The sequence below is a fragment of the Silene latifolia genome, chromosome X (genome assembly GCF_048544455.1).
Source record: "Silene latifolia isolate original U9 population chromosome X, ASM4854445v1, whole genome shotgun sequence".
NCBI classification, from domain to species: domain Eukaryota; kingdom Viridiplantae; phylum Streptophyta; class Magnoliopsida; order Caryophyllales; family Caryophyllaceae; genus Silene; species Silene latifolia.
In genome coordinates this window covers 36,396,781-36,409,763 of record NC_133537.1, presented here as the reverse complement: position 1 = coordinate 36,409,763, position 12,983 = coordinate 36,396,781, and positions in this window count along the sequence as shown.

Here is a 12,983-nt window from a genome sequence, read left to right as displayed (position 1 = left end):
TATGTTGATATACTTTCGGGTGATAATCTCCCACATGGACCGACAACAGAAAAAGTCGTAGTCTTTGCTGTCTGGTTGTTGTAGAGGAGACTATTATATAAATCACATACAAATAAGCTAAATTAGACCAACCTCTCGCATAAACATAAATTAAATGATAGGAGTAATTATTAAGAATACACTTACTATTATCCAGACAATAGTTGGACTTGATGCTCCAATTGCTCGAAACACACTAATTCATAAATATATATACATGAAATTATAATTAGCATTTGGCTCAGTAATATTGATGGGACATTAAAAGGAGCCTAGTCTTCAAAGGTCATACAATAACAAATGACATTATAATGTAAGGTTGTAAACTTACTCAGTTATCATCTTTATAAATTTCTCAGTGGGATTATGTCTGCAAGAGTCAATCCAGTACACTATGCTTTTTGTCACATTGATTGCCGTTAACAACCAATGCTTGCTATGAAATATTGAAAATTGAACTGTTAGTTCATATACATGCATGTAAGCGTGTTAATAAATGAATAGAATCGTGATTCATTATAATAAAGTACTATACATACCGATTCTCATTGTATGGGGCAAATCATAGGCTTTTGGGCATCCTCAACCGTTCAACAATTTGGTTGATGTGGTCTCTGTATGTGTATCCAAACACCTTTTGAGAGAACAATTCAGGTGACACGAATCTGTAGTCATGAGAAACATAGTTCCCCTCAGCGATGTGTGTACACATGTACCTATTACGTCAAATGGAACGAAGAATGTTATTTTCATTGATGATTTAAATAAACATCACTATTTGTAAAACCAAATGCCAAGTTTTTATAAAAAACTTACTTCATCCAAATTACAATATGCATAGCATCTAACTCGTCAAGGTCGAGAAACTGACACAGTGATTCCCGAGTCTTTTGCCAAAATAGCCATTTCTATCAAAGTATTCACCAAAATAACAGTTTTATAAAAATATTGTGGAAACTAACCATATCTAGATTAAAAAGATATTTGTTTAACTAGACCACTACTTTAAAAAAAAAAACCAAAAAAAAAGGGACTTGCTATTTCCAACACAAAGATTTACTTAATCCTACACAAATTTGGGACTTATTCCGATATTAACCCTCTCATTTTTTTAAGCCTAAATTTAAACCCCTCTCACCTCTCTACCCTTCTCCTGGTAAAAAAAAAAACCCATGCCAACAACCCAAGCCACCCCTACCACTCTACCAGCCAGCCCTCACCCACCACCAAACTGCCTGCATCGCCCTACCCTTACCCCTCCACCACTCCACTCTCTACGACCGCCGCTCCATCCCACACCCCTTGCCTTGCCTATCCACCTTCGCCACATGTTGGTTCCCTACCAACCACCCTTCACCCACTGACCACCACTGCACCGCGTTTCCGATCCCCGCCGGTGCCCAACCCTAGTGCAACATCTCCGCCTTGCCAGCGCCTCACCACAGTGCCCCACCATTGAACAAACCTACATTGAAATACAATGTTTATAAATTGAGTCGGTGGAGAGTTCATCAATTATATTTGACCCACAAAGTCAATAAATCCAATTCACAACACATTTGATTGAAATTTATGTAAATCTAATCAACAAAACGATGTAATTATCTGTTTAATTGCCATCTATAATTCATAATTGAAAATTTGGGATAATTTTAATTAGGTTTTGGAAAAGGGGGGAAAAGAGAGTTTTTTTAGAGGAAGGGTAAATGTGGAAAAATTTGACAAAATGTGTAGGATTAAGTAAAAAGGTGTGTAGGATTTAGCAATTATGAAAAAAAACTAAAGTAAATAACCTAAGCTGATTAACCACAAAAAAATCATTTAGAAAAAAATCACCCATACCCAAATCCTTAACTTCTCCTCCCATTCAACAATAGTCTATTTTACATCTATAATTGGTGAATTTTTCTTATCAAAGCACACAGTCAAATTATAAAAGTTTTCTACAATAATCTCATCAAGACACATACTTAGTTTTTTTTGTTAAAATTGATGACTTTTCTTATACAGTATTTAACTTTACTAATGACTGACAATAAATTCTGGAATTACTTTATTGTTTTCTCGCCAATTAAGTGTTTTTCGTTATGAATAAAGTTTTAAATCATTCATGTTTATCGTATATCGTCAATTGTATTTCATTCTTTTTCTTGCTAAGCCTTTGGAATTGCCAAGAAGTACTTGAACATACATTCTTCAATCTCTTGCATTCTGATTCTATGTTTTTCAATATAACTAATTGTTGATATAATAAACGATTAAACACAAATATGGAAAATACTAACGCATACGGAAAAAAGATAACTTAATAAGTTTAATGGATAATAATTATAATGTATAACTAAATAACTAAATTAAATCGAACTGTTCGAACCAAACCAAGTCGGCCAATATTATTTTCTTAGGTAAGCAACTAATAATTCAATGGTTATTTTAGTAATTAGAATGACCATATGGTTAATTTGGACAATACTTTGATGAAACGGCTATTTTGGCGAATATTTTGATAGAAATGGCTATTTTGGCAAAAGACCCATGATTCCCCATCCATAAGAACAGTTGTACCTTCGCCCAGAACATCCTCTCCGATCTCAATAATGAGTACATCCCCGGTAGCTACCTTACTTTCAGCCAGCTGGTGCAAAGCTACGAACGTTGGAGTATTCAATTTTTGCTAATAATCATCGGTGTGATATCTAGGTTTAAGAGGAACACCAGCGTTGTGTGCAGCAAAAGTAGATGGCTTATATTTTAAGTCCTCTGATTTAACCCCGGTCTTCAATTTAGAAAAAAAAAAATATATATACATTACACAAGACGTCATATATAATTTAAACAACCAAAAAAAAGGAAAAACTCACAATCTATTTTTCAAATTATTACTACCTCTTGAATTTTGGGTGGAGAGGCAATCGAATCAGTGACTTTGGGTGTTGACGTAGTAGTCCTAATTTCAGCCATAATGGCTTCGTGTAACTCCTGCAAATGTAAAAATTGAAATACTTATTATATGTTAGATAAGGTTACCCTAATAAATTTAAAAGACGTTCATTATATAAAATGCATTCGTTTTAGCATAACTACCCAGGAGATGTCAACACTAATGAATGCTTCAGGCCATTGCACAATAGAACCCACGACATCTTATAAACGCCTATTATCACTAAGTGGTACTATTAGAGTACCATACTCCTCCAGATATAGGTCGGTCACTTCCACTTCCCTCCATCCCTCACGGAGGGCAATGCCTTGATTGCCTTCAACCTCAACTTCTTGATTCTGGTCGTAATAGAACGCTACTCCCCTAGCAACAACAATTTTGCCCGATGCTACTGCTGGGGCTTTGTAGAAAAGAACACAAGGCTTCTTGCAAACGACCTTCACATTTTTAATTAATTAGTATATATACATGCACTACTTTAATTAATAAATTTAATTAATTAGTATATATATATATATATATATATATATATATATATATATATATATATATATATATATATATATACAATAATTATAAACTAGTCGTAGTAGCTAATACCTCGTCAAAAGCCGGATTTGAAGATGATAAGAACGTGTCTTCGGCTCCCACCTCCACCTCCTTCTCCCCTGCCTTCACGGCTTCCTCTTCAACTACCCCACCTTGATCCTTTGCCATGTCTTCCTCACTTCGCATGCCCGCTTTTTCCTTCTTCTCCCCTGCTTCCTTTATGACTTGCCGAACCACAACCAACTCTTCTTCAGATGGCTTATCCTCCGTTTCCACCATTCTGAGTATCAACCTGGCCATTGTTTGTAGCTGTGTAGTAAAAATGAATATGATTAAAATAAGTAGTATAATTTCAAATATATATATATATATATATATATATATATATATATATATATATATATATATATATATATATATATATATATATATATATATTGAATAAAATATAGTATTTATATACCCTATCATCACCACTCATTATCCTTCGAGTAGTTTTCCCAAAATACTTAGTGATACCAGCATGCGTCGATACCCCTCTCACACGACCTGGATGCTCTGCTTTGCCGATTGCCCTAGCAAGAATGTCATCACGTCCTTCAGGCTTCCATTTTCCTTCATGTACCTCCTTCTTACAGATCCTCTACATACACAAAAAATCATTATGTAACTAAATTTTATTTAAACTCACAATTATATAACTGACCACCAGTGGTAGGAGTGACATATTTATTCACACTTACAATTTTCTCTTTGATGGCCTTATCATATGGAGATTCTAACTTTCCATTCTTAGGAGTGTGACCGGCCACCCAAGCATCGTGACGATTGACAATTCCAAACTTCTTCTTAATCAATTTATAACCACCTCTGGAGCTATGAAAGTTGCTCTCTTTCTTTGAAATGTTCTCTAGGTTTTGCTTACTCATAGTCTTCATAAAATGAATTGTATCGAGTAACGTAAGCATATTTCATTACTTATTAAGTGATTACTAATAAAGTGATCCCAATGAGTCGCAGATAAATTACCTTAAACTTGTCAGACTGCCTATAAGCAATAAAGTTATACCAATCTTGCTGGCTGATATACCGATACTTCTTCGTTGGTGGTTTCTTGTTTATCTCTCCGGTCTTCTTGTTGAACAAGTGGTTCCGAGCAACCTTTAACTTCCATGCTCTGAAGGATTCCCCTATCTATTTTTTAGGTAACCATTATATTCTTGGGGGACAGTGTAAGCTGCCTGCATATATGGTGAGCATATTTGGTTATTTTCGGCTAATAGCACATATCGAATACTTAGATAATTTCATCTCACTGCATTTATTATTGTATATACATACCTTTATTCTCCACCATAGCTTTTCCTCCTGGTATTTCCTCAACTGATCGATACGTGGCAAACCGAGACGCCATACTCTCTTAAACAACAACCAATCCAACTCGCGAGTTTTGAAGCAAAGATACCATCTGGCAGCCCCGTTAATTTATCTCATTCAAGTTTATTTGGTATCCCTCTCTCTATTGCTTTTAGGGAAACCTTATGGCTCCTTCGCCCAGTATCCGATTCCAAATTATTCTCATCACCTGAATCTTCTTCGTTTGACCTTTTCCCATCTTTTCTTTTCCACTTTCCACCCATGTCTAAACCAGAAATTAACAAACTACTAACTTTAAGCATTAAGTTGACATAGCAGGAGCACCGTCTCAAATAAATGATCACACAGTATAGCTAAAAATATAGGTGTTGTTTAACACACAATATACTTAAAATAATAGGTGTTGTTTAACACACAATGAACCTAAGATAATTAGGGGATAATATCACAACTAAAAAAGAAAATAAAGACATTAAGTTAATGAGACGAAGGAGTAGGGTTTATTATTACTTCTTCAAATAGGAGAAGCCGGCCCCGGTATGGCGATGACGGAGGGGACGACAGAGGCAATAGGGATGGCGACGGAGAATAGTAGTGGTTCTAGGGAAACTCAGTGTTCGAGGGTTTTAAGTGAGCGAGGAGAAGGTTTGCATGTGTGTTGGTTGAAGAATTATTTAATTGAAACTAATAAACACGGGTTAAGCAAAACCGTCTTCTGTATTTTGCAATATGACCACGGCTGACTATAAACCCATAATTATTTTCATTATAATACATCGGTTGATGTGTAACCGTTGTCATTTATCTTTCACTGTGTCAAGTTTTTCACGCAAAAAAAAAAGTATCTTCCATATTTGGTACTCCGTATTAAGTTAGTACAAACTTCTTTCCTCAATTAGGCAACTAGGATAGCAAGTGGGGGAAAATGGAAATTCAAGACTAAATTATATACAACCCAATGTAATTAATGCATATATTAAAAACTTCTTTCCTCAATTATTTTCCTAAATACAACCAATGAGCAATTAATAAACACACATTAATCAAATGACCCAAAATACACTACGTCATGGACAATATCTCTTCCCATTAATGATGCTGTAGGAGTCTATTTCAACTCTGGTCTTTTCCTCCAAATCTGACATCACTTTCGATGACCTAAACCACCATTGACGCCAAGCTTTTGTTGCTTCACTCACGGTAGATACATACCAATCGCATCTGGGTAATATATACCCCACCATCAAATCCTAAGAAGAACCAACTTCGAAAGTCGATGAATTCTCATCTGTACCTTCAAGAATTTTATGTTTAGGGGGGAACTTAATGAAATGGAAAGGACATTGTTCCTTTAACCTTTCTCGTAACGCATCCATTTTCTTCTCGCTTTCAATATAGCTCGGTTGACGACGCAATTCCCTTAATCTTTTATTTTCTGCTTCTTCTGACAACTTACGATCCCTCTGCACCCATGGACTCACAATATTTTTACCTTGGTTAACGACCATAATTTTGAAACAAAATTAAAATTATAGAATCACCAACCAATAATGCAGTGTTGATTCAAACCCACCAATAATACAACGTTGATTCAATAAAAAATAACTGAACAGCCCGTGCATTTGTCAAATCAAGAATAATGAGAAATATTAGCCACGGCCTAAAAAATACCGTATGGTCAAACAATTAATTATTTTTTAATATATTGAGTCGTATGGTCATATCTTACATGTATTTATTTTTTTAATATATAGAGTCGTATGGTCAAACAATTAATAAACGGTGCACGTTGAAGTTAGAACGTTACGATTGACAACGATTGTAGGTGAACCCTTGTTAATGAACAAATTTACAACGGTTGTAGTTGTAGGTGAACCGTTGTTAATGAACCAATTGACAACTGTTGCAGGTGAACCGTTGTTAATGAACCAATTGACAACGGTTGTAGGTGAACCGTTGTTGATGAACCAATTTGCAACGGTTGTAGGTGAACCGTTGTTGATGAGTATTATGTAGCAGCAATCTTGATCTTGATTACTGACTGATCTATGGAGTTCAAAAAATGGAAGCAAATCAAACAAGCATAACTCAACACTTTCAAAATGATCATTTAATTTAGTTTTAAACCAAATACATTACAACATTTATCAGAAATCAAAAGATGTATAATAAGCCGGAACAACCCCGGTTAAGAGTAAAAAAGCGCTTCTCAACCTGCCACCAATTACGCCACTCTGGTATACCGCTAACTTCTGGGTCATTGGCTTCATATTTTGCAATAACAGATTGAATATATGCAAGGACATGACTTGCATGTGGAGATAATGTTGGAAGAGTACAACTCAACATATCTCTGGCTGCAGCCAAGTTGCGAGTAATAGGTCGACGAGGGTATGAAGATGATGATGATGATGAGGCTTGGTTGACAATCCGGACTGCTTCACGCCTCTTAATTCAATAATTCCGTTGATGTTCAAGGGATGCTTTGATTAATGGGTGTTGATCGGCGAGAACCTTCCTATCATCTGCAATCGTTTGTGTAAGCCATTCTTCGTTGTTGATAAAATTAGGGTTCATTGCCATGTTGTTTCAAATTTGTGTAATGGGGATGAAATATTAAGATTTGATTAATGAATGTTAGTAAAGGACGCTTTAACACTTATAGTCACATTTATAATTTTTTTCAAAACCGTTGGTAATTAATTTAATGTAAAAGTTGACTTATTAACAAATATTTTAAACCTACGTAACTTGCAATAAATAATTAGAAAATAAAATATACTACCACGCATATATTCAAGAAAAACACATACATAACAAGAAATTAAAAGATGCGCGGTTTTAACAACATTAATTAGAATAATAATAATAAGTAATCAACATAATCATCTTGTAATTCCCCTGCGATTGAGATAAATATTGGGAATTCAATATGTGGATTATTAGGAGGCACTTGTTCTGCCTCCCATGAACGAGGCACAGTGTCAATATAGTGCGGATATGTTCTTAATAGATTAATGTCACAATCGGTTATAATCCATAAATATTGCGCTTTCAACACATCATCCGTATAATAATTTTTCTTCCTAGCATCATGATCCTCATATCTTGCCTGGAGTTTTCTCTCTTGACGAAAAGATTCCAGCTTCTTCCCAAAACCTTCAAACTCGATCATTGCGTAACCAAGAAAACTATGAACTTTAGTCCAAGCTGTGTGGACCTTTTTAACTTTCGTATAACCACCTTGACGAAGCATATCTCTCATCCAAGTAAAACTTCTCGAAAAAGCCTTACCATTGTCATCATATTTGATTGGAAGGTTGTGTATAATACAGGTAATAGGATGGACATAGCGGGTATTTGATTGTGATTCGGCAGGTGTAGAAGACGACGACGACATGGTGATCGAAGTGTAATATTTTTAATTAAATTATAGGCTATGATTAATTGAACTTTGAATTAGTGAATATGGTTAATTGATCACATTATAAGTGATATTTATAGGAAAATATGTATGCATGTGTGAATATAATAATGGACGGTTAGTAATAATGATCAAACAAAACAATGCATGCAACGGTTCATTATTTGTCATACATGCATCGGTTGAATATTAAACAATGAAAAAAGTATATAACGGTTATTTTTAACCCGTAAATGATAAATGACAACGGATACAGAGGAACCGTTCTTTTATAATAGAAAATGATAACGGTTACAAGAAACCCGTAGCTATAACATAACAACGGGTACCAAAAACCGTTGCTGGTGTTAATTTAGTAACGGTTTTCGAAACGCCGTTTTCTTAAACTGGTAACGGTTGTCTAACAACCGTTGATAAGGGTGATTCTATAACGAGTTTTTGGAAACCGTTCAAACGTTTTTGATAACGGATTGTTAAACAATCGTTGTCACATTATAATAAGAACGGTTTTCGACGGAAACCGTTATTCTTATTAGCGCGGTCTATGTTTCCGCCAATATTTTGAAAACGATAATCTAAGTGTTATTAAATGTATTAAACCGTTGTGATACGCTCCTTATTGATGGTCATATTTGGCGTAGTGGTTGTTTTATAACCGTTATCATTACTAATAACAACGGTTTTTACAATTAAACCGTTGTTATTACTTTTCACATATTTGCGCCAAATTAAAAAAAATCCAATTGAAAACGTTATTAAGTATTATGCGTTAATAATCGTTGTTAATGGGGCGTTGTTATTGCCTATTTTTGTAGTAGTGAAGGGAACTCAAACCCAACTTTGCATCAACCCCCACTCTTCCTTTCTCCACTCTCTAAACGACTCCCTTACCCTTGACTTGAGTCGCATCCTTGACCTTGAAAGTGCCTACCGGAAGGATAGATCCCGTATCAATCTGCTTTTTTCCATAAATCTGTCACCATCCGCCGTGTCCAAAACCGCATTCTTTGCCTGTCTGATAACGTTGGCAACACTTACACCTCGGCTGACGATCTGGCCAACCACATCACATCCTTTCTCCTTAACCTCTACACTTCTCAAAAAAGACTTATGTGTCAGACAACTGCCGGTGAACAATCCCGGGTTTCTTTGCGCCATTAAGCCCTCTATTGATGAAATACAATCCGTTCTCTTCTCCCTTGGCTTTTGCAAAAACCTGGGACCTGATGGTTACCATGTCGTGTTCTTCAAGAGCTGTTGAGACACTATTTACCAGGACCTCATTCCTTTCATCACCCACGTTTTTGAAACTTGCTCTGTCCCCCAAGCCATTAATGGGACCACAATCTCTCTCATTCCAAAAATTCCCTCCCCCAACTCTATTAAACACTTCCGGCCCATCAGCCAGTACAACACCATATATAAAGTCATCACCAAAATCATTGTTAACCGTCTTAAAACCATCATGCCTCGCATCATCTCTCCAAATCAGAGGAGTTCCATCCCTGGCCACGGCACTGATGCTCACTACATCATCGCCTCGGAAATCGTTCACTCTATGAAGGCTTCTAAGTGTACGATGGGTTGGATTGCTCTTAAACTTGACTTGGAGAAAGCTTTTGACCGTCTTGAATGGGATTTCATTCAAGATTGCCTCTCTAACTCTAGGTTTGACGACAACACCACTGCCCTCATCATGAGCTGTGTCACTAATGTCACCACTTCTGTCACTCTTAATGGTAACCCCACCCCTTCTTTTCGACCCTCTAGAGGCCTCCGTCAAGGCGACCCCCTCTCCCCTTATCTTTTCATCATCTGCATGGAAGCTCTATCCAAGTCCATCCACCTTTCCTGTTCCGACTCTCAAGGGACACCCTCTGTGGGGTAATATCCGTATAAGACCCTTTAAATTTAGGACTATAACGTAAATTTAACATGTGAAAAATGGTCATAAACGAAATAGAACAATGAAACGATAAAGATAAAGAATCAACCTCGGGTCCTTTGATGCACGGCGTAAAGAACAGAAATCAACAGAGATTCCCTCCTAATTGTTGCACCCAAGACCGTCCGAGAAATGCCCTTGTGCTAGAACGTGTTCTCCGATTGCCTTGCAATATTGGGAGAACTTGATGTGAGTTTTTCTCGAGATGTGAGATCTCGGTTTCAGAGAGAAAATTAATCTCCAAAACCCTAATTATTTTTCACTAATGATGATTAGGTTAAGCAAAAGGAGAAGCTCTCCTTTTGTTCTCCTAATCTCGGTTTGGCCGAGTGGATCAAGGAGGAAATGGGCTTCCATTTTCTCCTTGTGTTTAACCCGTGGTCCGAGGCTAAAATGTATACGACGCGGTGTTTATTATAAACTGTCATCGGTTATCGGATATTAAAACATCAACTAATAACACGGATTAGTTGAATTATTAATACGTGTCCGACAAAGACAATATTGTATAATTATATTCAATATACATTTAATTAAATATAAAACGCTTATATTCAATTTTACGAATTAACCGTTTAATTCGTCTTAGCCATTATTATTTAATCCGTATTAAATAAAATATCTCAACATCACATTTTGACTAAATATTAGTCAAATAACTCAGACTAACTGGTTAGTCAAATTTGGCATCTACATGACTGTATTTTCATACCGTCACATCTCTCAAACGTATCCTATAGGTGTGACTTTTAGGGACCAGTTGATCACCGCCATCTGTATGACAATAACGTCAAACTTATCTAGCAAGCCAACCGTTATTGATAAACGTGGATCAACTGATAATAATACCAAAAGTATGCCCTTTGATCCTTTTAGAGGTTTATAAGTCCTTGCACTAACTGTTAAGGACACCAACCCCAACACCCTCCCCCCTCGGTAAGGGTGGTGCCACCTTCTCCCACCTCCACTTTGCCGATGATATTCTCCTTTTTGGGACAGCTTCAGAGGTGAACCTTTGCGCCCTACAAGATGTCCTCCTCCAATTTAGCTCGTATTCTGGTAAAAAAATCAACACTCTTAAAAGCAAACTTTTCTTCTCCAAAAGAACTTCTCCTCATAACATCTCCCTTTTTGAGACCTCCCTTGCTATTAAGAAGGCCTCTAACCTCAGAACCTAGCTACCTTGGGTTTCCTCTCCTCCCTAGGAAACCAAATAAATCCGACCTCCAACCCATCATCAACAAAATTCATTCTAAACTCGCTAACAGGAAGACCCAATTCCTTTCCCGCCCCGTGAAAGTTTGCCTTATCAAATCTACTCTCAACGCCATACCGTCCCATCTCATGCAATGTCTCCAATTACCTTCCTCTGCCACTTCACTCATTGATAAAATTAAAAGATCCTTTCTTTGGTCCAGTCTCTCTTCTCGTAAACTCCACCTCTCTAAGTGGGATATTGTGACGAGAACTCAAGCTCGTGGGGGTATTGGAATTAAGAAAGCCCGCTGATTAAATTACGCTTATTCCACGAAACTTTCTTGGAAGGCCTTTTCCCTTAAAGGCAATCTTGATTCTATTGCCATTCGTAGTAAATGCTTGCACATTAACCCTTCCACCTGTGGACACGGGGGGCCCACGGGATCGATTGGGAAACAAGTGTTTGCATTTGTGGAGTCACCACCAATTTATTGTGGAAAATTGGAAACCGTTCGAATGCTTCGTGTGACAAGCCCATACTCCAAGTGCCTTACCAGGACCACTCAGGTATAAGAACTGTTGGAAATCATATTTTAAATATCACATATTTTAGTTTAAAGTTTTAGTCATAAAAACTTAAGGATCTTATGCATGCAAAACATATAAATAAGTGTAGAGGAAAACCGGTTCCTTACATTGAATATTTCGGTTTATGGGTACAAGTAAGGTCTCCTACCTTCACTTGTTCTTGAGCTATGATGAGTAATAGGGTGATCCTCCAAAGACTTCAAGTATAGAAGTCACTCCTCTTGATTGCACCCAAGATTATCCCTTATCTCTACTAAATAATATGTGCTAGATATTTGTTTAGTAGTTTACCTTAAAATTGATTACTGATACTCATATATTACATTAATAATATTAGTAATGTGATTTGAATAATTTGGATCATCATTTCTCAAGTTTTTAGAGAAATATGAACAAAAATATGAGAGAGGAAAGTTATGCATGTGAAAATGAATGAATGTGCATAAAGAGAATTAGTAGAGTACAAAATTATCTAGTGTAAGAGGGGAGCACGATTTTGGGGAGGTGGAGGACCAATATATGGTCCTTCCCTTTTTACTTTTGTTCTTATCTAAACCTTAGGCATGTAAGGCTAGGTAAGTAGTGTCATGATGGTGTTATTTTAGCTTATTAAAATAAATCACCACCATCCACTAACCCTCTACATTTCGGTCCACTTATAAAATGGACCACCATTTTATTTTGTCAATTTGTCAATTGTCACACAATATGTCACATGTAGTATGATACATGTTATTAATTAATTTAATGCATATTTATCACATAAATATCATTTCATGAATTAATTAAATTACATACAACAATTTTACTAGTGATACTTGATCACATAAATAAAATGGGTCATAGAATTATAATTCACAACATCTTGTAATTATAATTAACCATTCATTCTTGTCTCTATTGTTTCCCAAACAATAAACAAT